The 24,378-nt window shown below is 37.8% G+C and overlaps 1 pseudogene; it reads left to right on the top strand.

Moving 5' to 3' along the window:
- Positions 1 to 21,315, top strand: part of LOC125120321 (olfactory receptor 1J4-like) — a 39,382-nt pseudogene extending 18,067 nt beyond the window's left edge.
- The last annotated feature ends 3,063 nt before the right edge of the window (positions 21,316 to 24,378 follow it).

The following is a 24,378-nucleotide window of genomic DNA, read 5'->3' as shown; positions in this document are numbered from 1 at the left end:
TATGTTGAATAACAGTGGTGAGAGTGGGCATTCTTGTCTTGTACCAGGTTTTAGTGGGAAGGGTTTCAGCTTTTCTCCACTGAGTATTATATTTGCTGTGGGTTTGTCATGAATGGCTTTGATTATGTTAAGGAATGTTCCCTCCATACAAGCTTTGGTGAGAGTTTTTATCATGAAGGGATGGCAGACTTTGTCAAATGCTTTTTCTGCATCTATTGAGATGATCATGGGTCTTTTGACCTTTCTTTTGTTAATGTGCTGTATGATGTTGATTGATTTATGCATGTTGAACCATCCTAGTGACCCTGGGATGAATCGCACCTGGTCATAGTATAAGATCTTTTTGATATGCTGTTGAATATGGTTGGCTAAAATTTTGTTGATAATTTCTGCATCTAAATTGTTCAAAGATACTGGTCAATAATTTTCTTCTTTGGTTATATCTTTGTCTGGTTTTGGAATTAGGGTGATAGCGGCATCATAGAATGTCTTTGGGAGTGTTCCTTCTTCTTCTACCTTTTGAAAAAGTTTAAGGGGTTGGGCATAAGTTCCTCTTTGTACATTTGGTAGAATTCTCCTGTGAAGCCCTCTGGTCATGGACTTTAATTTGTAGTGAGTGTTTTTATGACATATTCAATATCATGTTCAGTTGATCTATTTCTTTTTGATTCAGTTTTCATGCTGTAGTTCTCTAGAAAGATGTCCATTTCTTCTAGGTCATCAAATTTGTTGGAATATACTTGTTGATAGTATTCTCTCTTTTTTTGTATTTCTGTAGTATCCATTGTGACTTCTCATTTTTTATTTCTTATTTCATTTATTTGGGTTTTTTTTCTCTCCTCTTCTTGGTGAGGCTAGCCAGAGGTTTGTCTACTTTGTTTACGTGTTCAAAGAACCAGACTTCAGTTTGATTGATTTTTTCCTATTGTTTTTTATGTCTCTATTTTAGTGATTTGCTCTTTGATCTTTATGATTTCCTTCCTTCTGTTGCCTTTAGGTTTTTTTTGTTCTTCTTTTTCTAATTCACTTAGGTGGTGGGTTTAGTTGGCAACTTCAGGTTTTGCTTCTTTTTTGAGGAAGGCCTGTATTGCTATGAACTTCCCTCTGAGCACTGCTTTTGTGGCATCCCATAAATTTTGAATGGTTGTGTCTTCGTTATCATTTGTCTCAAGATTTTTAATTTCCTTCTTGATTTCCTCATTGACCCATTTTTTTTTTTTTAGGAGCATGTTGTTTAGTGTCCATGTAGTCTGTTTTTTCTCACTTCTTTTCTGTGGTTGATTTCTAGTTTCATGCCATTGTGGTCAGAGAAGATACTTGAAATAATTTCTATACTCTTAAATTTGTTGAGGTTAGCTTCATGCCCCAATATGTGATCAATTTGAGAATGTATCATGTGCCCTTGAGAAAAGGTGTATTCTGACACAGGACAGCAACTAGATGCTGGCAGAAGAACATAAACCTCCATGGAGTTCCCATCGTGGCACAGTGGTTAACAAATCTGACTAGGAACCATGAGGTTGCGGGTTCGGTCCCTGCCCTTGCTCAGTGGGTTAACGATCCGGCGTTGCCGTGAGCTGTGGTGTAGTTTGCAGATGCAGCTCCGATCCCGCGTTGCTGTGGCTCTGGCGTAAGCCTGTGGCTACAGCTCCGATTAGACCCCTAGCCTGGGAAGCCTCCATATGCCACGGAAGCGGCCCAAAGAAATAGCAAAAAAAAGACAAAAAAAAAAAGAACATAAACCTCCAAAAATGGCAAAAAAAAAAAAAAACTCAACAAAACTTGGTAGAACAAAAGAAAAAAACTATAAAAGGAATCAGAATGGGACAAGCATTCCTTAGAGGGACCTTTGAAGCAGAAAGGGAACCCACACCCTCAGAAGTCACCTAACCCACAGAAGGGTCAGCAGAGTCAGAGGGATGACCAAGATGCCAAGGAAAGTACAGCATAAGGTCGAGAACTGAAAAACAGTGAGAGAGGCACAGATCATCTGAACCAATGGCACAGAAACCACAACCTGAGAAGCTTGGGTGCGTGTTGGGCGCTGAGGCCTAGACTCCAGATTTCAGTCCCTGGGAGCAGGCTGGAGTTGGTGGTGTGGAGACAGCCCAAGAGTCTAGGGAGCAGTGTGCCTCAGGTAGAGGAAGTGGTATACTAAGGGCTGGGGAGTGGAAAGCTGTGGCAGAGCGAACCCGGGAGAAGGTCTGGACCCACAGGAGAGATATGGCACCATTGATGGGGAGGGGAGAGGATAAGGGGCAGGCCACCACCATAGAAAACTCCTTGCACCCCAGCTTGCATGTGCTTGCCCCCCCATCACAGAGGGTGGAGTAGCAGGCACAGCACCACACCCCAGTGGGAAGCAGAGAAGCTGCACTATGGGGCCTCACCCCCACTGCAAGAAGCTGGCACCGACCCAACCCAGGAGAAGCTGCATGCTTTAGCAGCACTCCAGGCCCTGTCCCTGCCACGGGAAAGCACTGTGCTGCACCACACAGCTCTGGGCCTCCTTGCCTGCCCCGCAGAAAGCCATGCACTGCTTTGCAGAGCTGTGGGCCTTGCCTTGACCCAGGAGAAGCCATGTGCCGCTTTGCAGCACATGAGGCATGCTCCAGGCCCACCCCCACTTGGAAAAGCCCTGAGCTGCACCACATATCTCCAGGCTGCCTTGTCCTGCCCCAGAAGAAACCTTGTGATGGGTTGCAGTAATCTGGTCCCACCCCAACTTGGGGAAGCTGAGCACCATTCCTCCTAGCTTGGGGCATCATAGCTTTGGGAGTGTTCCTTCTTCTTCAACATTTTGAAAAACTTTAAGGAGAATGGGTATAAGTTCCTCTTTGTATGTTTGGTAGAATTCATCTGTGAAGGCATCTGGTTTGTTTTTTTTTAAATTTTTTGTCTTTCCCTATTTTTCTGCCTTTTTAAGATTAATTTGGTTTCAATTATCATTTTTTGCCCTCTTCTTAGGCATGCACATGAGGCATAAGGAGGTTCACAGGCTAGGAGTGACTTGGAGCTGCAGCTGCATGGCTACACTACAGCCACAACAACATGGGATCCCAGCCACATCTGTGATCTACACCACAGGTCAGGGCAACACAGGATCCTTAATCCACTGTAACAGGCCAGGCATCAAACCCACCTCCTAATGGATACTAGGCAGGTTTATTCCTGCTGAGCCACAAAGGGTAATCCCTTATTATTCATTTTATCTCTATTATTTTCTGCCTAGATATATGTCTTTTATTTTTATTGTCTTTTCAACTTTTTAAATTTTCTTTGTGTGTATGTGTCTTCCCTCTACTAAATGCAATAACTTTATAAATTTTATTTGTAGGTATAAGAGTAAATAGTGTATAACTAGCATTTGGAATGACATTTAAGGTTGTGTTGATGTTCTCAACTCTAATCTTTTTGGAGTGTGAAGATGGGAATCAAAATGTTTTGAAGGAGTTTGGTATTTGATACACGTGGAGACTTATGATAGCAACTTTCCTTAATGATGCATTTATTTCTTTCCATAAGCTTGGATTTAGGTGATCCCATGAATAAATTAGGATAATCTGGCTTTGTTGTTTGTTCCATGCTGTTCAACCTCAATTTCCGTTTGTCATGTATTTTCCTGGACCTCTTCAAAGTTATGTTCCCTTTTCAAAGGAGCAAGAAACATGTACCACTTCTCTATTATTCAGCCATAAAAATATGCAAACTAATGCCTTATACAGTAACATGGATGGACCTAGATATTATCATAGTGAAGTCAGGCAGACAGAGAAGGAAAAATATCATATCACTTATATGTGGAATCTAATAAAAATGGTAGAAAAAAACTTATTTATAAAACAGGCAGAAACTCACAGATTTCAAAACCAATCTTCCGGTTACCACAGGTGGAACCATTGTGGAGAGAAAAGAATCTGAAGGGTGGGAATAACATATACCCACTACTATATAAAATAGATGATTAACTAGAACCTACTGTATATCACAGGAAAATCTACTCAATATTTTTTGATAACCTATAGGGGAGAGAATAATGGATATATGTATATGTGTGACTGATTCGCTCTTCTGTACTCCTAAAACAAAACCAATATTATATGTCAACTGTACTGAAATAAAAAAAATTAAAAACCTATTCAGAGCAAGCCAAGGGGAGTCAGGAACTAGGACAATGGAGCCCATTAAATGGGTACTTTATAGACATGATGGAAGATATCTTGAGAAAAATAATATATATGTAGATATACATCTATATATATAGTCACATATATATATGACTGTGTCATTGTGCTGTATAGCAGAAATTGACACAACACTAAATCAAGTAAGTCTAATAAATATGAAAAAATATAATGAGTACTTTCAAAATATTCATCATATAACTGACAAAAGAGATTTCAATGCATAGTACAATCTTTAATAAAATTTAACAAGGGGGAAGGATCAAGATGGCAGAGGAGTAAGACATCATGCTCACCTTCTTCCACAAGCACATCAAAAAAGCAAATCTACATGTAGAATGATTTGTACAGAGTATCTACTAAATGCTGGTAAAAGATCTTAAACTTCCAAAAAAGGCAAGAAACCCTCAACATAAATGGGTAGAACAAAAGAAAAAAGAGAGAGAAAGAAAAGGAATCAGGACAGGACAAGCATTCCTGAGAGGGAGCTGTGAAAGAGAAAAGGAACCCACACCTTGGGAAGCTACCTAAATGACAGACAGACCAGCTGAGATGAAGGGACCTCAAAGTCACCAAGAAATGTGCAGCAGATGGACTGAGGAGAGCACAGCAGAGTGAAAGCTGCACAGATTATCTATGCCACAACACTAGACATCACAGCCTGAGATACTTGTGTGGGGGCTGGGTGCTGAGACTCAGCCACTGGATGTCAATTCAGGATTAGGACTGGCTGTGTGGAGACAGCCTGAGGGGCCAGGGAGCAGTGTGCCTTGGCCTGGAGAGCAGAACACCACAGCTGAAGGAACTTGAGAAGAGATCATGGCCCACAGGAGAAGCAGGGCGCCATTGCTGGGGAGGGTGAAAGCAGGTGGTGTGGACCACCATAGGAATCTCCCTGTGCATGTGTGGGTTCTCAGAGGGTGGGACATTTCTGGCACAGCCTAAGGGTGGCAAGAGGACCCTTGCTTGGGATATGTGAGACCCAGCCATTCTAGTGCAAGCTAGGGGCAATGGGGGGAGCTAGGCATGAAGTCTCTTGTGTGATCTCCAGGCAGCAGGGACAAACACCACAGTCGTCTCAGAAACTGAGGGAGCAGTGGCCTGCCACGATGTGGGGTGTAGAACAGGCTCCACCTGCGGCCCCTGTCACCTCAGAGGTTGGCAAAAAAGAGGACACTGCAACCTAGCACCACCTGTTGTTTCTCTCACTCCCCTGGGAGCACACCCACCCTGCTGCTGTCACAGCCAAATGCTCAAGGTAGCACCCACATGCTTGGTCACTGTCTTCTCCCAGGGCTCTGCAACTAGGCATAGCCTGTGCAGCACCTCCTGCATGGGCTAAGTGGGATGGAGTGCTTCTTGCATGGTCTACAGGTGGTGGGTGGCAAACCACTGCAGTTATCTCTGACTCCAGAGATGGGCATGAGCCACCACCAATTGGGGTCCATGAACAAACTCCACTTACAGACCCAGTCACCTCAGACAGCACCACAGAGGAAGGCCTTGCAACCAAACACCACATGTTGTTGCTCTCACTCCTCTGGGAACTCACACACTCTGATATTGCCACTGCCAATGCTCTGGGAACCTCTTAAATCTAGCTAAGCCTCATTACCACTTCCCAGGGCCTCGCAATTAGGAACAGTCTACACCACCATCCTACAGGGCCTTGCTACTGTCAAGAGCCCCCAAACTAGGCACTAACTACTAGCCCTACCCATTGCCTCCTTCTCCCTGGAAACAGACTTAGAATCCTGGGCTTAATAGCCTGCTCACGCCAAAGAAGGGGGCAGCATATATCCAAACACCCATACTAAAAATAAATAGTAACCCCCCACAAAAACAAAGGGGTGCTCTTGCATAGAAATAGCCCTCAACGACCACAGTTTGGTTTCCTTAAACTCACAGAAAAAGGAAAATACAAGCAAAACAAAGAAGCTCAGGAATGATTCCCAGTTAGAAGAAAAGGAGAATTTGCCTGAAGCAACAAACAATGAAACAGACCTCTGCAGTCTGATAGACACTAGTTCAAAATGGAGATAGTGAAAATGCGAAAGGAATTAAGGCTGAATATCAAGGAATTAAGAGTGTATAGAAGCCATAATGCAGATTCCTTTAGTAAGGAACTAGAAAATATAAGGAGGAACCAGGAAATCTTATAAAATCCATTTGCAAGATGCAAACTGAGCTAAAGGAACTAAAGTGCAGAATGAATAATGCAGAGGAATGAATTAGTGATTTGGAAGATAGAATAATGGAAATCATGTAAACAGGACAAGAGACAATGAAATGAATACAAAAGCACTATAATAGATCTATGGGATAATAAAAAAATGAAAAAATACAAAAGCACTATAATAGATCTATGGGATAATAAAAAGCAGGCAAATCTAAGCATAATAGGAATTCCAGAAGAAGAAGAAAAAAAAGGGTATTGAAAATATATTTGAAAGAATCATGTCTGAAAATTTTCCAAATCTAAAGGAAACTGATTTCAGGATACAGGAAGCACAGAGAGCCCTAAACATGTTGAACCCAAACAGGCCCACACCAAAACATACTATAATAAAACTGGCAAGTGTTAAGGATAAAGAGAGGATTCAAAATGCAGCAAGAGAAACACAAAGCATTAATTATAGGGGAACCCACCCCCCAAGGCTATCAGATGTTTTCTCTACAGAAATACTCGAGGCCAGAAGAGAGTGGCAAGATATATTTAAAATTATAAAAGGGAAAAATTTGCAACCTAGAATACTCTACCCAGCAAGGATATCATTTAAAATAGACGGGGAAATAAATATTTTCTTGAACAAACAAACATTAAAAGAGTACAGAAATACTAAACATTCTAAAAGAAATATTGAAAGGGCTTCTCTAAATAATAAAGAGGTGTGAAGAAATAGAATGGAGGAAATCACAATTAGAAAGCATTCACTTAAATAAACCAGTATAAAGATCTAAAAGAGGGGAGGGAACCCTACTGTAAAAGGGAATGTAACCACAAGGAACATGAAAAACAAAAGGACAAACTGTAGATATTAATAAAAGACTTCCAAATAACAGAATATGGGGAAGGAACATAAGAAAATCTAAAATTATTTCTTAAATAACGTGTTTGCCCCTCCATAACTAACAGGCTAAAGCAAGTATATATAGGAAGAGGTTAACATACTTAAAAAAACAGGCAAGCACAAATCAAAACCAAAGATTACATTCACAAAAACTAAAAAGGGAAGTACTCATCCATCATATAAATGGAAATTATCCAACCAAAAAGGGAAAGGAACAATGGAAAAATATAGGATCAACTGGAAAATAAGATTTAAAATGTCAATAAATCCATATCTATCAATAATTACCTTAAATGTCAATGGACTTAATGTTCCAATCAAAAGACACAGAATGGCAGATTGTATAAAAAAACAAAAGCCTCATTTTGGGAACAAAATGGTGGAACAGAAGGACTGGAGCTCCACTTCTTTCATAAAAACAACAGAACTGCAAGCAAATGATGAACAACCTTCAACCAAATGGGCTGGAAATTTTCAAAAAGTTACCCTATTCCAGATGACAAAGAGGAGGCCATATCAAGGAGTAGGAGGGCTGATTATATGATATAAGCATCCCCATACCTCCCAGGTGTGAAGCCCCACAGAGTGGAAAGTAACTGTATCACAGAGACTTACCTACAGGAGTGAGAGATCTGAGTCCCACATCAAATGTCCATGCCTGGAGATCTGGCATTGGGAGAAAGAGCCCCTGGAGCATCTCTCATTAAAGAGCAGTGGGACTTGTGTGCAGGAGCTCCACAGGACTGGGGGAAATGGAGACCCCATTCTTGAAATGCAAACACAGACTTTCATGTGAACTGGGTCCCAGGGCAAAGCAAATGCTCCATAGGAATTTGGGTTGGACCTGGCTGTAGTTCTTGGAGGGTATCCTGTGAAAACAGGTGGTGACTGTGGCTTTTTTTGGAGGAAGGACATGGAGGCAAAGTTCTCAGGAAAAGTATTCAGCATGTGTTCTTCTGGAGGTGGCCATTTTGGAAAAATCGGGCCCCACCCATCAGTGCTGAGAAGCCCCAGGCCAAACAATAATCCTGGTGGGATCACAGCCCCCCTCATCAGTAAACAGGCTTCCTATAGAACCCCAAGCCACACAGCCACCTCAAATCTCACCCAGAGTCAAAGCCCCACCTATCTGAGTAAAAGGAATCAGACCACCTTCCAGTGGGCAGGCCCCAGGCTCTCCCATTAGGAAGCCTACAGCAAGTCCCCATACCAACTTCAGCCACAAGGGGGACACACCAGATTTAAGACAGGCTATAACATTATCACTTGCCAAAAGGACACTACACCAAAAATCTAAAAAAAAATTAAAGAGAGAGAACTATAGCTCAGATAAGGGAGAAAAAAAATCCCCCAGAAAATCAGCTAAGTGATCGGGAGATTCTCAGTCTCCAGGAAAAAGACTTTAGACTGTGGATGCTGAAGATGATGCACACATTGAAAATAAACTGGAGGCAAATATCGATAATTTAGAGCAAAGCAACACAAGATTTAAAGCTTAAGCAACCAGAGATGCAAAATACAACAAATGAAATAAAAAACTCATTAGAAGCTACCAACAACAGAAGGTGGAGGCAAAATAACAAATAAGTGAGGTGGAGGACAGACTAGTGGAAATCACTAGTGGAACAGAAAAGAGAAAAAAAGATTGAAAAGAAATGAAAAGAGTCTCAGATAACTCTGGGACAAGGTTAAGCACAACAACACCTGTATTACAGGGGTGCCAGAAGGAGAAGAGAGAGAGAAAGGGACACACAAAAAAGTATTTGAAGCAATAATAGCCAAAAACTTTGCTAAAAAGGAAAAGGACCCACTCACTCAAATCCATTAAGCACAACAAGTACCATATAAAATAAACCTGAGGAGGAAAACCTTGAGACACATATTAATCAAATTGACTAATATTAAAGACAAAGAGAAAATATGACAGCAGTTAGGGAAAAATAACAATATATAAGGGAACCCCAATAAGGTTTTCAGCAGATTTTTCAGCAGAAACTCGGTAGGCCAGAAGGGAGTGGCATGATATGTTTAAGGTGATGAAAGGAAAAAACCTCCAACCAAGATTACTTTACCCAGCAAGGCTCCCATTAAGATTTAAAGGTGAACTCAAAAGCTCTTCAGATAAGCAAAAGCTAATAGAATTCTGCAACACTAAACCAGCATTACAGTGAATACTAAAGGAACTTCTCTACGCAGAAAAAAAAAAAAAAGCAAAACCAGATACAAAAATACCCCAAATGACAAGGCTCACCAGTAAAGGCATATATATACAGTAAAAAATCAAATTCATCCATGCACAATTATGCTACCAAAGTCAGAAATTGAGAGAAGAGGAGGGTACAAATGTAGAATACTGGAGACACACTTGTGATTAAGAGACCAACAACTTAAAAAAATCATATATATTTATATATATAGACTGCTATATCAAAACTTCAAAGCAACTGCAAACCAAAGATCTACAAATGATACACAAATAAATAAAAAAATCAATTCAAATAAAAGACTAATAATAGTCATCAAACCAGAAGAAGAGAGAACAAGAGAATAAGGGAAGAAAAAAGAGCAACAAAAACAAATCCAAAACAATTAATAAAATGGCAATCAGAACATATATACTAATAATTACCTTAAATATTAATGGATGAAATGCCCCAACCAGAAGACATAGAATGACTGAATGGATACAAAAACAAGACCCATATTTATTCTGTCTTCAAGAGACCTACTTCACTTCCAGGGACACAAACAAATTGAAATTGAGAGGATGGAAGAAAATGTTTCATGCAAACAGGAATCAAAAGAAAGATGGAGTAGCAATATCCATATCAGAAAAAAACAGACCTTAAAATGAAGACTATTTTAAGAGACAAGGAAGGACACTGCCTAATGATCAAATGATCAATCCTAGAAGAAGATATAAAAATTTTAAATATCTATGCACCCCACATGGTATCACCACAATATATACAGCAACTGCTAACAACCTAAAAAGGAGACATCAACAATAACACAATAATAGTGGGGGTCTTTTACAACCCACTTACAGTAATGGACAGATCACCCAGACAGAAAATCAATGAGGAAATACAGGTCCTGAATGAATCATTAGACCAGATGGACTTAATAGATATTTTTAGGACATTCCATCCAAAAGTAATAAAATACACATTATTCTCAAGTGCACACAGAACATTCTTTAAGATTGATCATATCATGGGCTACAAATCAAGCCTAGGTAACTTAATGAAAATTGAAATCATATTAAGCTTCTTTTCTGACCACAATGACATATGACTGGAAATCAACAAAAAGAAAAAAGCTGCAAAAACATGAACACATGGAGACTAAACAACATGCTACTAAACAACCAATGGATCACTGAAGAAATCAAAGAGGAAATTAAAAAATACCTAGACGCAAAGGATAACAAAGATACCACACTCCAAAACCTATTGGATGCAGCAAAAGCCATTCTAAGAGGAAAGTTTATAGCAATACAAGCCTACCTCAAGGAAAAAAAAAAAAAAAACCTCAAATAAACAACCTAACTTTACATCTAAAACAGCTAGAGAGAGAATAGGCAAGACATAAAGTTAGTAGAAGGAAAGAAATGATAAAGATCAGAGCAGAAATCAATGAAATAGAAATGAAGAAAACCTTAGAAAAAATCAATGAAATGAAAAGCTCATTCTTTGAAAAGATCAACAAAATTGATAAACCCTTAGCCAGACTTATCAAGAAAAAAGGAGAGGACTCAAATCAATAAAATTAGAAATGAAAAAGAAGTAACAGCAGACATCACAGAAATATAAAGAATCACAAGATACTACTATATGCAACTATATGCCAATAAAACAGAAAACCTAGAAGAAATGGACAAATTCTTAGAAAAGTACAATCTTCCAAGACAACCAAGATGAGATGGAAAGATGGATAGACCAATCACAAGCACTGAGATTGAAACTGATTAAAAAATTTCCAACAAACAAAAGTCCAGGACCAGATGGCTTCACAGGCGAATTCTATAAAACATTTAAAGAGCTAACATGTACCCTTCTAAAACTACTCCAAAAATGTGCAGAGGAAGGAACAGTCCCAAACTCATTCTGTGAGGCCACCATCACCGTGATACAAAAACCAGATGAAGACAGAAAAGAAGAAAATTACAGGCCAATTTCACTGATGAACATTGATGCAAAAATCCTCAACAAAATAGCAAACAGAATCCAACAGTACATTAAAAGGATTGTACATCATGATCAAGTGGGTTTTATTCCAGGGATGCAAGGATTCTTCAATATCCACAAATCCATCAGTGTGATTAACCACCACATTAACAAACAAGAATAAAAACCAATGATCCTCTCAATAGATGCAGAAAAAGCTTTTGACAAAATCCAACATCCATTTCTGATAAAAACCCTTCAGAAAGTGTGCATAGAGGGAACCTACCTCAACATAATAAAGGCCATATATGTCCAACCCACAGCTAACATCATGCTCGATGGTGAAAAGCTGAAAGTATTCCCATTGAGATCAGGAACAAGATAAGGATCCCTGCTCTCACTACTCCTTTTCAACATAGTTTTGGAAGTCATAGCCACACAGCAATCAGAGAAGTAAAAGAGATAAAAAGGAATCCAATTGGAAAGGAAGAAGTAAAACTATCACTATTTGCAGATGACATACTATACCTAGAGAGTCCTAAAGACTCTACCAGAAAACTGTTAGAGCTCAGAAATTAATTTGGAAAATTTAAAGGACACAAAATTAATACACAGAAATCAACTGCATTTCTATATACTAAGAACAAAAATCAGACAGAGAAGTTAAGGAAGCAACCCCATTTACCATTGCATCCAAAAGAATAAAATACCTAGGAATAAACCTACTTAAAGAGACAAAAGAACTTTACTCTGAAAACTGTAAAATGCTGATGAAAGAATCAAAGATGACACAAACAGATGGAATGTTATACCATGCTCTTGAATGGGAAGAGTCAATACTATGAAAATAATTCTCTTATGCAAGGCAATCTACAGATTCAAGAAATCTCTATCAAATTACCAAGGACATTTTCACAGAACTCAAACAAAATACTTTAAAGTTTGGAGGCACAAAAGAACCAAAATAGCCAAAACCATCCTGAAAATGAAAAATGGAGCTGGAGCAATCATCCTCCTTGACTTCAGACTATAGTACAAAGCCACAGTCATCAAATGTATATGGTACTGGCACAAAGACAAAAAAAAAATAGATCAGTGGAACAGGATAGAAAGCCCAGAATTAAACCCACACAACTATAGTCAGCTCATCTATGACACAGGAGGCAAGAATGTACAATGGAAAAAAGAGAGCCTGTTCAATAAGTGGTGCTGGGAAAACTGGACAGCCACATGTGCAAGAATGAAATTAGAACACTTCCTAATTCCATACACAAAAATAAACTCAAAATGGATAAAATACCTAGTTATAAGACCAGGTAATATAAAGCTCTTAGTGGAAAACAGGCCAAATAATCTGTGACAAAAACCACAGCAACATCTTCTCAGATTCACCTCTTAGAGTAATGACAGTAAAAACAAAAATAAACAAATAGGACTTAATTAAATTTGAAAGTTTCTGCACAGCAAAGGAAACCCTAAATGAAACAAAAAGAGAACCCACAAAATAGGAGAAAATATTTGCAAATGAAGTGACAAGGGATTAATATCCAAAATTTATAAATACCACCTTCAGCTCAATAGCAAAAAAAGATACAACCCCATGAAAAAATGGGCAGAAGATCTAGACAGACAATTCTCCACAGAAGACATAGAGATGGCAAATATATATATATATATGAAAAAATGTTCAACATCACTAATTATTAGAGAAATACAAATCAAAACAACTATGAGGTACCATCATTCAGTGACGAGAATGGCCATCATCAAAAAGTCTACAAACAATAAGTGCTGGAGAGGGTGTGGAGGGAAAAACTACACTACTGCACTGTTTGTGGGAATATAAATTTGTGCAACCACCGTAGAAAACAGTATGTAGATTCCTCCTGAAACTAAAAATAGAGGTACCATCTGATCCAGCAATCCCAGACCTGAGCACCTATCCAGAGAAAACCATGATTCAAAAAGACACATTTATTCCAATGTTCATTGATGCACTATGTACACTAGCCAAGACATGGAAACAACCCAAATGTCCATTGACAGAAGAGTGGATCAAGAAGATGTGGTACATATACACAATAGAATATTACTAAGCCATTAAAAGGAAAGAAATAATGGCATTTGCAGCAACATGGATGCACCTAGAAATTATCATGCTAAGTGAAGTCAGTCAGACAAAGAGACACCAAATTCAAATGCTATCACTTACATGTGGAATATGAATAAAGGACACAATGAACTTCTTTGCAGGACAGATACTGACTTTGAAAAACTTATGTTTTCCAAATGAGACAGGTTGGGGGCTGGGGGGATGCACTGAGCATTTGGGTTGGAAATACTATGAAATTTGGTTGTGATGAATGTTGTACAACTATAAATGTAATAAAATTCATTGAGTAATTTTAAAAACTAAAAAAAATAAAATGTCTTAAAAAAGCAAAGGCCTACAATATACTGTCTACAACAGACTCACCTCACAGAAAATGACACACATAGATTCAGAGTGAGAGGATGGGAAAAGATATTTCATGCCAATGGACCAGACAGGAAAGAAGGAGTTGCAATTCTCCTATCAGCCAAAATAGACTTTAAAATGAAGGCCATAAAGACAAAGAAGGACAGTATTTAATGATAAAAGGATCTGTTCAAGAAGAGGAAATTATAATTGTCAATCTATACATGCCTAATATTAGAGCACTGGGATACATGCAACAAATGCTAACACACATAAATGCGGAAATTGATGGGAATACAATAATAGTAGGAGAATTTAACACTCCACTCACATCAATGGACAGATCCTCTAGACAGAAAACCAATAAAGCCACAGAGATCCTAAAGGAAGCAATAGAAAAGTTAGACTTAATTGACATTTTCAGGACATTACATCCAAAAAAATCAGAATATACATTCTTCTCAAGTGCACATGGAACATTCTCAAGGATCAACCACATATTGGGGCACAAAATTAACCTCAACAAATTCAAGACATTACTTCAAGTATCATCTCTGGCCACAATGGCATGAAACTAGAAAGCAACCCTGGAAAAGAAGTGAGAAAAAAACCCTCCTACATGGAGACCAAACAACATGCTCCTAAAAAAACCCATGGGTCGATGTGGAAATCAACAAGAAAATAAAAAAATACCTGGAGACAAATGATAATGAAGATATAACAATTCAAAAATCTATTGGATGGTTCAAAAGCAGTGATCAGGGAAGTTAATAGCAATACAGGTATTCCAAAAAAGGGAAAAATCTCAAATTGACAAATTAACCCACCACCTAAATGAACTAGAAAAAGAAGAACAAAAAAACCTAAAGTCGGTAGAAGAAAGAAAATCATAATTATCAAAAAGGAAATCAATAAAATAAAGAATCCAAAACAATAGAAAAAATCAATAAAATCGAGTTGGTTCATTGAAGGGGTAATCAAAATTGACAAACCTCTGGCCAGACTCACCAGAAGAGGGAGCAAAAAAAGAAAAAAAAAACAAATAAACAAAATAAGAAATGAATGAGAGCAAATTGCAGTGGACAGTGTAGAGCTAAAAAAAAAAAACATGAGTATACTATGAAAAATTTCAAGCCAACAAATTTGACAACCTAGAAGAGACTTACAGCCCACCAAATGTGAATCAAGAAGAAATAGGTTAAATCAACATTTTAGTCACTAGAAATGAAATCAAATAAAACCAATCCCTACAAACAAAAGTCCATGACCAGAGGGATTCACAGGAAAATTCTACCAAACATGCAATTAAGAACTTGTACCCATCCTCCTTACACTTTTCAAAAGAATGAAGAAGAAGGAATTCTCCAAAGACATTCTATGATGCCACCCTCACCCTAATACCAAACCAAAGACACCACCAAAAAATAAAACTATAGGCCAATATCTTTGAGGAATATAGATGCAAATATTCTCAACAAAATTTTAGCCAATTAAATCCAACATATCAAAAGGATCATACACCATGACCAAGTGGGATTCATCCCAGGTTCACAAGGATGGTTCAACATATGCAAATCAATTAATACACCACATTAACAATAGAAAAGTCAAAAAGCACATGATCATTTCAATAGATTCAGAAAAAGCATTTGACAAAGTTCAACAACCATTCATGATAAAAACTCTTACCAAAGTGGGTATAGAGGGAACATACCTTAACATAATCAAAGCCATTGATGACACACCCACAGCAAACATAACACTCAGTGGAGAAAAGCTGAAAGCCTTCCCACTAAAATTAGGAACAAGGTAAGCATGCCCACTCTCACTTCTGTTATTCAACATAGTATTGGAAGTCTTAGACATAGAAGTCAGACAAAAGAAAAAAGAAAAAAAAGTATCCAAACTGGAAGAGAAGATATAAAATTGTCACTGTATGCAGGTGACATGATACTATATATAGAAAACCCTAAGGACTGCACACAAAAATTACTTGACCTGATCAACAAATTCAGTAAAAGTAGCAGGATACGAGATTAACATTCATAAATCAGTTGCATTTATGTATACTAACAATGAAATATTAGACAAGGAATACAAAAATACAACTTTTAAAATCACAGCCCAAAACATCAACTACCTGTGACTAAACCTGAACAAGGAAGTGAAAGACTTATATGCTGAGAACTATAAAACATTCATCGTGGACATTAAAGATGATTCAAAGAAATGGAAAGATACTCCATGCTCCTAGGTTAGAAAAACTAATGTTGTAAAAGTGGCCATATTACCTGAAGCAATCAACGGATTCAATGCAATCCCCATCAAACTACCCGTGACATTACTAAGGGAACTAGAACAAACAACCCCCAAATTTATATGGAACTGTAAAAGACCCAGAATTGCCAAAGCAATCCTGAGGGACAAAAACCAAGCAGGAAGAATAACTCTTAAAGACTTCAGGCAATTTTAATGAGCCACAGTAAGGAAGACAATGTGGTACTGGTTCCCAACAGACTTAGAGACCAATGGAGAAGAACAGAGAACTCAGAAGTAAACCCAGACACCTATGGTCAATTAATCTTTGACAAAGGAGGCAAGAATATATAGTGGAAAAAAAGATGGTGTTTTCAGCAATTGGTGCTAGGAAAACTGGACAGCCACATGTAAATCAGTGACCCTGGAACACACCCACACACCATGCCCAAAAATAAAATCAGAATGGCTGAAAATCTTAGATGTAAGACAAGACACCATCAAACTCCTGGAAGAGAACATAGGAAAAACAGTCTCTGACATCAACCTTACAAATGTCTTCTCAGGTCAGTCTCCCAAGGCAACAGAAATAAAAGCAAAAATAAATCAATGGTAACTAATCAAACTGACAAGTTTTGCACAGCAAAGGAAACCATTAAAAAACTAAAAAATAAAAAGACAACCTAAGGAATGTGAGAAAATAATTTCAAATGATTCAATTGACAAGGGCTTAATCTCTGAAATATGCAAACAACTTATACAACAACTCAAGAGATAAAAAACAACAAAAAAATAAATCCAATGGAAAAATGGGAAAAAAGACCTGAATATACATTTCCCCAAAGAAGATATACAAATGACTCACAAGCACACTAAAAAATCCTAAATCAGTACTGATTAATAGAGAAATGGAAATCAAAACTACTATGAGATAACAACTCACACCACTCCGAATGGCCATATTAATGAGGCAACAAATAACAAATGCTGGAGCAGGTGTGGAGAAAAGGGAACCCTTCTACACTGTTGGTTGGAATGTAAATTGGTACAACCACTGTGGAAAACAGTATGGAGGTTCCTCCAAAATCTAAATATAGAACTACCATATGACCCAGGAGTCCTATTTTTGGGCATCTATCCAGACAAAATTTTCCTTGAAAAAGACACACACACATGTATGATCATTTCAGCACTATTCACAATAACCATGACATGGGAACAACATAAATGTCCATTGACTGATGAATGGATTAAGAAGATGGGTGTATATATGCAGTGAAATACTACTCAGCCATAAAGAAGAACAAAATAATGCCATTTGCAGCAACATGGATGGAACTAGAGAGTCAGACAGTGAGGTAAGTCAGAATGGGAATGACAGATACCATATGATATCACCTTTATCTGGAATATAATATACAGCACAAATGAACCTTTCCTCAGAGAATAAAATCATGGACTTGGAGAACAGACTTTTGATTGCCAAGGGGGAGGTCTAAGGAGTGTGTTGGACTGGGAATCTGGGTTTAATATACATAAACTATTGCTTTTGAATGATAAGCAATGAGATCCTGCTGTATAGTAACAGGGAACTATATCTAGTCATTTATGAGGGAGCATGATAATGTGAGAAAAAATAAGGCATATATGTATGTGTGTGTGAGACTAGCTCACTTTGCTGTACAGTAGAAAATTGACAAAACACTGTAAACAACTACAATGGAAAAAATAAATATAATTAAAAAAGAATCATAGAGCAAACAAAAATCTCAAAAAAATAAAATTTAATAATGTGTTCATTCAACAAATGATCTCCTAAAAATTAAAAAATTAAAGTAGATTCATTTATGGATATTTTATGTGCTCAATGTATTCATATGCATACAAGTAGAAATTCAAATATTAGTAGAGTAAATTCTCATGGAAAAATAAAGCTATAAAATAGATGCAAAAACAAATGGATTTAGGAGGGGGAGGGAGTGGGGTGGATTGGGAGCTTGTGGTTAATAGATGCACACTATTGCCTTTGGAATGGATTAGCAATGAGATACTTCTGTGTAGCCCTGGGAACTATGCCTGGTCACTTGAGATGGAGCATGATCATGTGAGAGAATAGAATATGTATAGAGTAGTATGTGTAGCTGGGTCACCCTACTGTACAGTAGAAAAGTAATTATATTGGGAAAATAACAATTAAAAATAAATAAATCTGAAATTTTCTAAATAAAAACCATTGTAGAAAGATAAAAAAATGAATACTAGAAGGCTGAAGTACTTTGACTTTACCCTTTGTTTTCCTGTTTGTTTTATTTGATTTCCATCATGAAGCAGAATTAATTTTAAAAGCAGCAAATAGAATAGGAATCTCCCCTGGGGGGAAAAATCCCTCTTCACATCCCTGGCTATGACTGTCAGGGAAAACATGAACCTGGTAGGAAGGGCCAGGAAGGGGGTCTCCCCACATCACCTTCTGGGCTCCCATGCACAGGCACCTCCCTGAGGTTCCTCCTAAGGACAGTGTTGCCTCACAGTCTGCCCTGAGAACCATCTGCCTGAGAATCACCTGGCCCCAGATATCATGAATATGCATCACTGCATGTGGAGCTGGGATCTGCATCGTTAACAAGCTCCCTAGGCGATTCTACAGAACATCCAAGTTTAGGGACCACTGCCCTAGGGCATCTGTCCTGGAGGCAGGAGGAGGTAAACTGAGCAATTAACATAGGTTTAATGCATGTCTCTTTACCAAGAGCTTGGTGCCCTGTCCCCTTGGGTCCTTTCCCTGGTGACTAGAGCATAGACTTCACCTCTCCATTTCTGAAGGGGGTGAATTAACTGAGGAGTAAGCTCCTGGATCATGACTTTTCTCTCTGATGCTGGTCAGAGGTTCAGGACTACAGAAGTTGTGGATGCATCTGGTCTCAGGGCATCCTACAGAAAAGGTGAGAAGCCAGTCCATACTCCTGTCATCTAGATCAACCAAGCATAAATTTCAGAGCAGATCAATACATCTTTCAGCAGGAGCAGGGGTGGTGATGGTGGTATGTGTGTGTGTACACAGGTGATTAGCACTTCTCTGTGCCTTCCTTAAACCACCTCTGATTACTAGTTCTTAAAGATGTATAAAGAAGACATTCTTGGCTTCTCTCTGAACTTTCTTGATAACAGCTTTTTTCTTCTCATATTGTGCATGTTGATGAGGTCATGAGGGGTTGGTTTCTGTGTGTGTATGTGTGTTTGCATGTGTGTGTATGTGTGTATATATATATATATATAATTTTATTTATGTTTGAGTATAGTTTATTTACATTTTTTCATTTTAGGCTGTACAGAAAAATTACCCAGTCATTTTTTATACACACACACACATATACATAGAAATATACATACATTATTTTTCTCATATTATATATATGTATTTATTTATACAAACATCCTTTTTTCATATACATACATTAATTTTCTCATATTATATATATATATATTTATACAAACATCCTTTTTTTCATACTATCTTACATCATGTTTTATCCTACGAGATTGGTTATAGATGTTGTTGAATCAGAGAGGTAACAGAATGATGAACATGAGTACTAGTAAAAATGTATATAACTGGCAGTAATATTGTTAGTTTTCCAAACAGTGATATTGCAAGACTGAGCTCCAGGACACTTGGATTCCAAGCAATAGGTATGCTTCTCTTTCTTTGATCTTTATATATAATGGATAATTTGACTATTTATTTTTGATCCACTTTGCTTTGACAATGTGTTGTTGAAACTTCCTCCAAATACAACTTATTAATTGGTTTTATATTTCAGAAGTTCAATATTTTATAACTTGAAGGTCAAGACTTATGTATGTTTGTAAATGTAGAGACAAAAACCGTAAATTATACAGATTTAATTTTACATCCATCTCCTAGGTCATTTTTGTGTAAACAATTATACATAGCTGCAAATGATGATTAAGAGGCTGACTCTCTCCTAGATAATGAAAATATTCCACTGAGCCAGATTCTCTTCTGTATCCAACTCACTTGTCTGATAAAGTTCTTTCACTTAACATGAGGATTCCATCCACTTTAAAGGATTTTTGTAGTGTCATGTCAATGTAGACAGACTTTAGCATATTCAGCAGTAGAAGAGCCTCTTTTTTATCTGCTGCTGGAAATCATAATGTGATGGTTTCTGCTTCTCTTGCTCTCCATTCATGCCAGCAGACAGGAGAGGAACATGAGGAGGGAGAACCAGAGCCACATATCCAAGTTCCTCCTCCTGGGGCTCCCCATCCAGGCGGAGCAGCAGGGCATCTTCTTTGCCCTCTTCCTGGGCATGTACCTGACCACGGTGCTGGGGAACCTGCTCATCATCCTGCTCATCAGACTGGACCCTCACCTCCACACCCCCATGTACTTCTTCCTCAGCCACCTGGCCTTCTCTGATGTCTCCTTTTCATCTGTCACTGTCCCTAAGATGCTGATGAACATGCAGACTCAGGATCAATCCATCTCCTATGCAGGGTGCATAGCACAGATGTATTTTTTCATATTTTTTACTGTTCTGGATGATTTCCTTCTGACCTCAATGGCCTATGACAGGCACGTGGCCATCTGTCACCCTCTCCATTACACCACCATCATGAGAGAGGGACTGTGTACCTTACTGGTAACTGTATCTTGGATTCTCTCCAGTGCCAATGCTCTGTGTCACACCCTTCTTCTGACCCACCTGTCCTTTTGTGCTGACAATACCATTCCCCATTTCTTCTGTGACTTTGGTGCCCTGCTCAGTCTCTCCCGCTCAGACACATCCTTCAATGAACTTCTACTTTTCACAGTAGGACTGGCAGTCATCACCTTCCCACTAACATGCATCTTGGTCTCTTATGGCCACATCGGGGCCACCATCCTCAAGATTCCATCCACCAAAGGCATCTGAAAAGCCTTGTCCACATGTGGCTCCCACCTGTCTGTGGTTTCTCTGTATTATGGGACAATTATTGGGCTGTATTTTGTCCCTTCATCCAGCACCTCCAATTCCAAGGACATAATTTCCTCTGTGATGTACACAGTGGTCACCCCATTGCTGAACCCCTTCATTTACAGCCTGAGGAACAGGGATATGAAGGGGGCCCTGGAGAAACTCTTCTACAAGGCAGCAGTCTTATCTCAGTGATGTTTTCTCATCTTTATAACAGACACATGTAGTCACATAACCTCATATCCTGCATGTCTAATCTTGGGTCCAACCTGGAATTAATACTCAGTAAATATTTGGTAACTTGAATTGCAGGTACAGTTATTCTGTCTCTTCCTAGCAATTCATTAGTATAAATTATTAATTCTCAATTGATATTATGGATTATTGCTTATTTATAATATTAAGGAGTTACATAGCTAAGTGATCTTAAATCTCTCCTGTTATTTACCAGGAATTTATTGTTCTCTTTTTAATATCTTTATTGAAGTTAAATTGATATCTAAATTGTGTATATATTTAAAGTGTTCAAATTGATATTTTGATGTGTATACATTGTGAAATAACCACCACAATCAAGTTATTTTCCATACTCATTATCTCCACACATTTAGCATTTTAATTTATTTGTGTGTGCAGTGAGAGGACTTATGATCCACTTCACTAGTAATTACTGTGTATACAATACAGTCTGGTTTGCTCTAGTCATTATGCTGTACATTCTAGCTCAGGAGAACTTATTCCTCTTGCACAAATGGAACTTTGTCCATTATGCTGGTGACAGAATCAAACTCTAAACAAGACAGATACTGCATGATATAATTTTATGTGGATACTAAAAAAGTCAAATTCATAGAGCAGAGGATAGGATGGTGGTAGCTAGGGCCTGGGGAGGAGGACATGAGGGTCCTTATGATTTGGTGGAAGCTCCAGGCTGACCAGGCTCCCATGGCATAGAAAGGTGACAGAGCTGTGACTTGGTAAAGTATAGCCTTTCATTTCCTTTCTTGCCATTCAGCATTATTTGCATGTTTTGGATTGGTGGTAGTGATGATGGTGGGTCAGGAGAAGAAACTGTAGAGCAGCCTTCATTGCTCCAGGAAACAATCCACAGTTATGAGTTCAGTTCCTCCACTTAGGGACTCAAGTCTTCTTCTGGATTTTAGGAATAATGATCACTCTAAGACACTGCTGTTCCCTATACTCAGCAGTTCACTCTCAGATTAGTTGATTCTGGAGAGTCTGATGGCATGAGTGTGTTTGAAAAATATTCCAACTCATTCCAGACTGGGAACGAGAGGACAAAGAAATTTCATGTGGTCTGGAGTCTTCCGTTGCCCCCAGTAATTTGGTGTTTGTCTCATTCAATGTCCTTATTATGAATCTCCATGAAAATCATTTCTACTCACATTTTATACCAGTTTTATGTTATGAGACTGAGTTATAATCTCTTTTCTTCTACATCCAGTGAGAGACCACATAGTTCTCCTTCTTCAGACTGTACTTAGTTAAGATGAATATGATCCAAACCGCTCCCAAGGCTCAGCACCACATAGCTGTCAGAGAAGAATATTTGTGAAAACAGATCTCAATTGTAGGCTTTACCTGTCAGAATCTGTGGCCTGGGGCAATTCCCTTCACTCCTCAGTATATCCATTTCATCTTCTGTGGAAATTGAAAACATTGCAAAACATCTAAACTATGTTTGATTTGAAACAAATGCAATACTAAATTTGGCTTAACATGACCACGGGCCAAGCATAATGAACATTAGCTTTCCCTCAACAAAAGTGATGTATCAGTATCTCCTTTGTCCCGTGTATATGTTCATGATTATAGCTCTGCATCCAACCATTTATTGGAAGAAATTTTTTTTGTTTTTTTTTTGTTTTTTTTGTTTTGTTTTTTTTTTTTGCTTAATTACCTAGGAGTGGAATTGCTGGGTCAAGTGTATATTGAATTTTAGGAGAAACTGACCAACATATTCTCATCAAGGTTCAACATTATACATTATGGCCAACCATATATGAATGAGAGTTCCATTTTCTAATAGCATCCTCACTGCCTCTGGTATTGCCAGTCATCTGATATCAGCCATTCTAGTGGGTTTGCTGTGCTATTTTCCTGTTGTTTTCATTTCCATTTAACTAATGACTAATGATGTTGGATGTCTCTATACAGACTGATCTTCTATCTTCTTTAGAAAAAATATGTTTTCAAATCTTTTACCTCTAGTTTTAAAAAAGAATTGTCTTGCTTGTCTTGTATATGTGTTCTGGATTCACATCTTTATGAGAAATATGTTGTATAAATATTTTCTCCCAGTCTGAAGCTAGTTCTTTTATTCTATTAAGAGTTTCTTTTGAAGATTAGGTGCATCTTATTTTTATAAAGTCCAAATTATTTTTTTTCTTTTCTAGGTCATGACTTTTGTATCCTATTCAGTAAATTTTGATAGCCCATATTTTCCAATTTTGTATCCTATGTTCTCTTCAATATAGTTTTGTCATTACAGTTCTCATCCATTTGACACATTTCTAGTTACATGTTTTGCATGTAGTGCAACACAGGACTGTTCATTTAAGACATATTGATATTGAATCATGCTGGCACCATTTATTGAAACAATATCCTTTACACATTCAAATGCCTTAGTGCATTTGCAAAATATTATTTGACCTTATATATATTGTTCTATTTCAAACTTATTCACTCTATTCAAATTATTAATTAATATATATCCCTATCCTCATGCAATTATTGTTGTTTCCATTGCTATGCATTAAGAAACACTTTTGAAATTAGGTCAAGTAACTCTGGTGGTTTGTTTCTCATTTCTAAGTTATTTTGTCTATTTTTATTCCCTTTCAGTTCAATATAAAATTAAGACTTAACTTCTAAAGTAGGCTCTGTTATTTTGATTTTGATTACATTGTGTCTATAGGCTAATTGCAGGGTGAACCCCCTCTATACTTTCATTGAGTTATCCAATTTATGTGCAAAATATATCTCTTTTATTTATGTCCTCTTTAATTTCACCCATGAATGTTTTGTAGTTTTTAACAATGTATATTGCACACATTTTGATAAATTCATCCATGTGTATTTTTTGGTTTTTCTACTTCTATAATGGTATATAGAAATTCTCCATTTGCAATGCTACTGCTGGGACAGAGACATACAATGAATTTTTTGGTTTAATTCATTAATTGTTTCATGCTACATTGTTAAACACATGCAATTCAAATAGATCTAGAGGGA

Source organism: Phacochoerus africanus, chromosome 2 (genome assembly GCF_016906955.1).
Source record: "Phacochoerus africanus isolate WHEZ1 chromosome 2, ROS_Pafr_v1, whole genome shotgun sequence".
Classification (NCBI taxonomy): Eukaryota; Metazoa; Chordata; class Mammalia; order Artiodactyla; family Suidae; genus Phacochoerus; species Phacochoerus africanus.
Note: the sequence above shows the minus strand (reverse complement) of the source record. Positions and strands in the feature narration are given on the sequence as shown.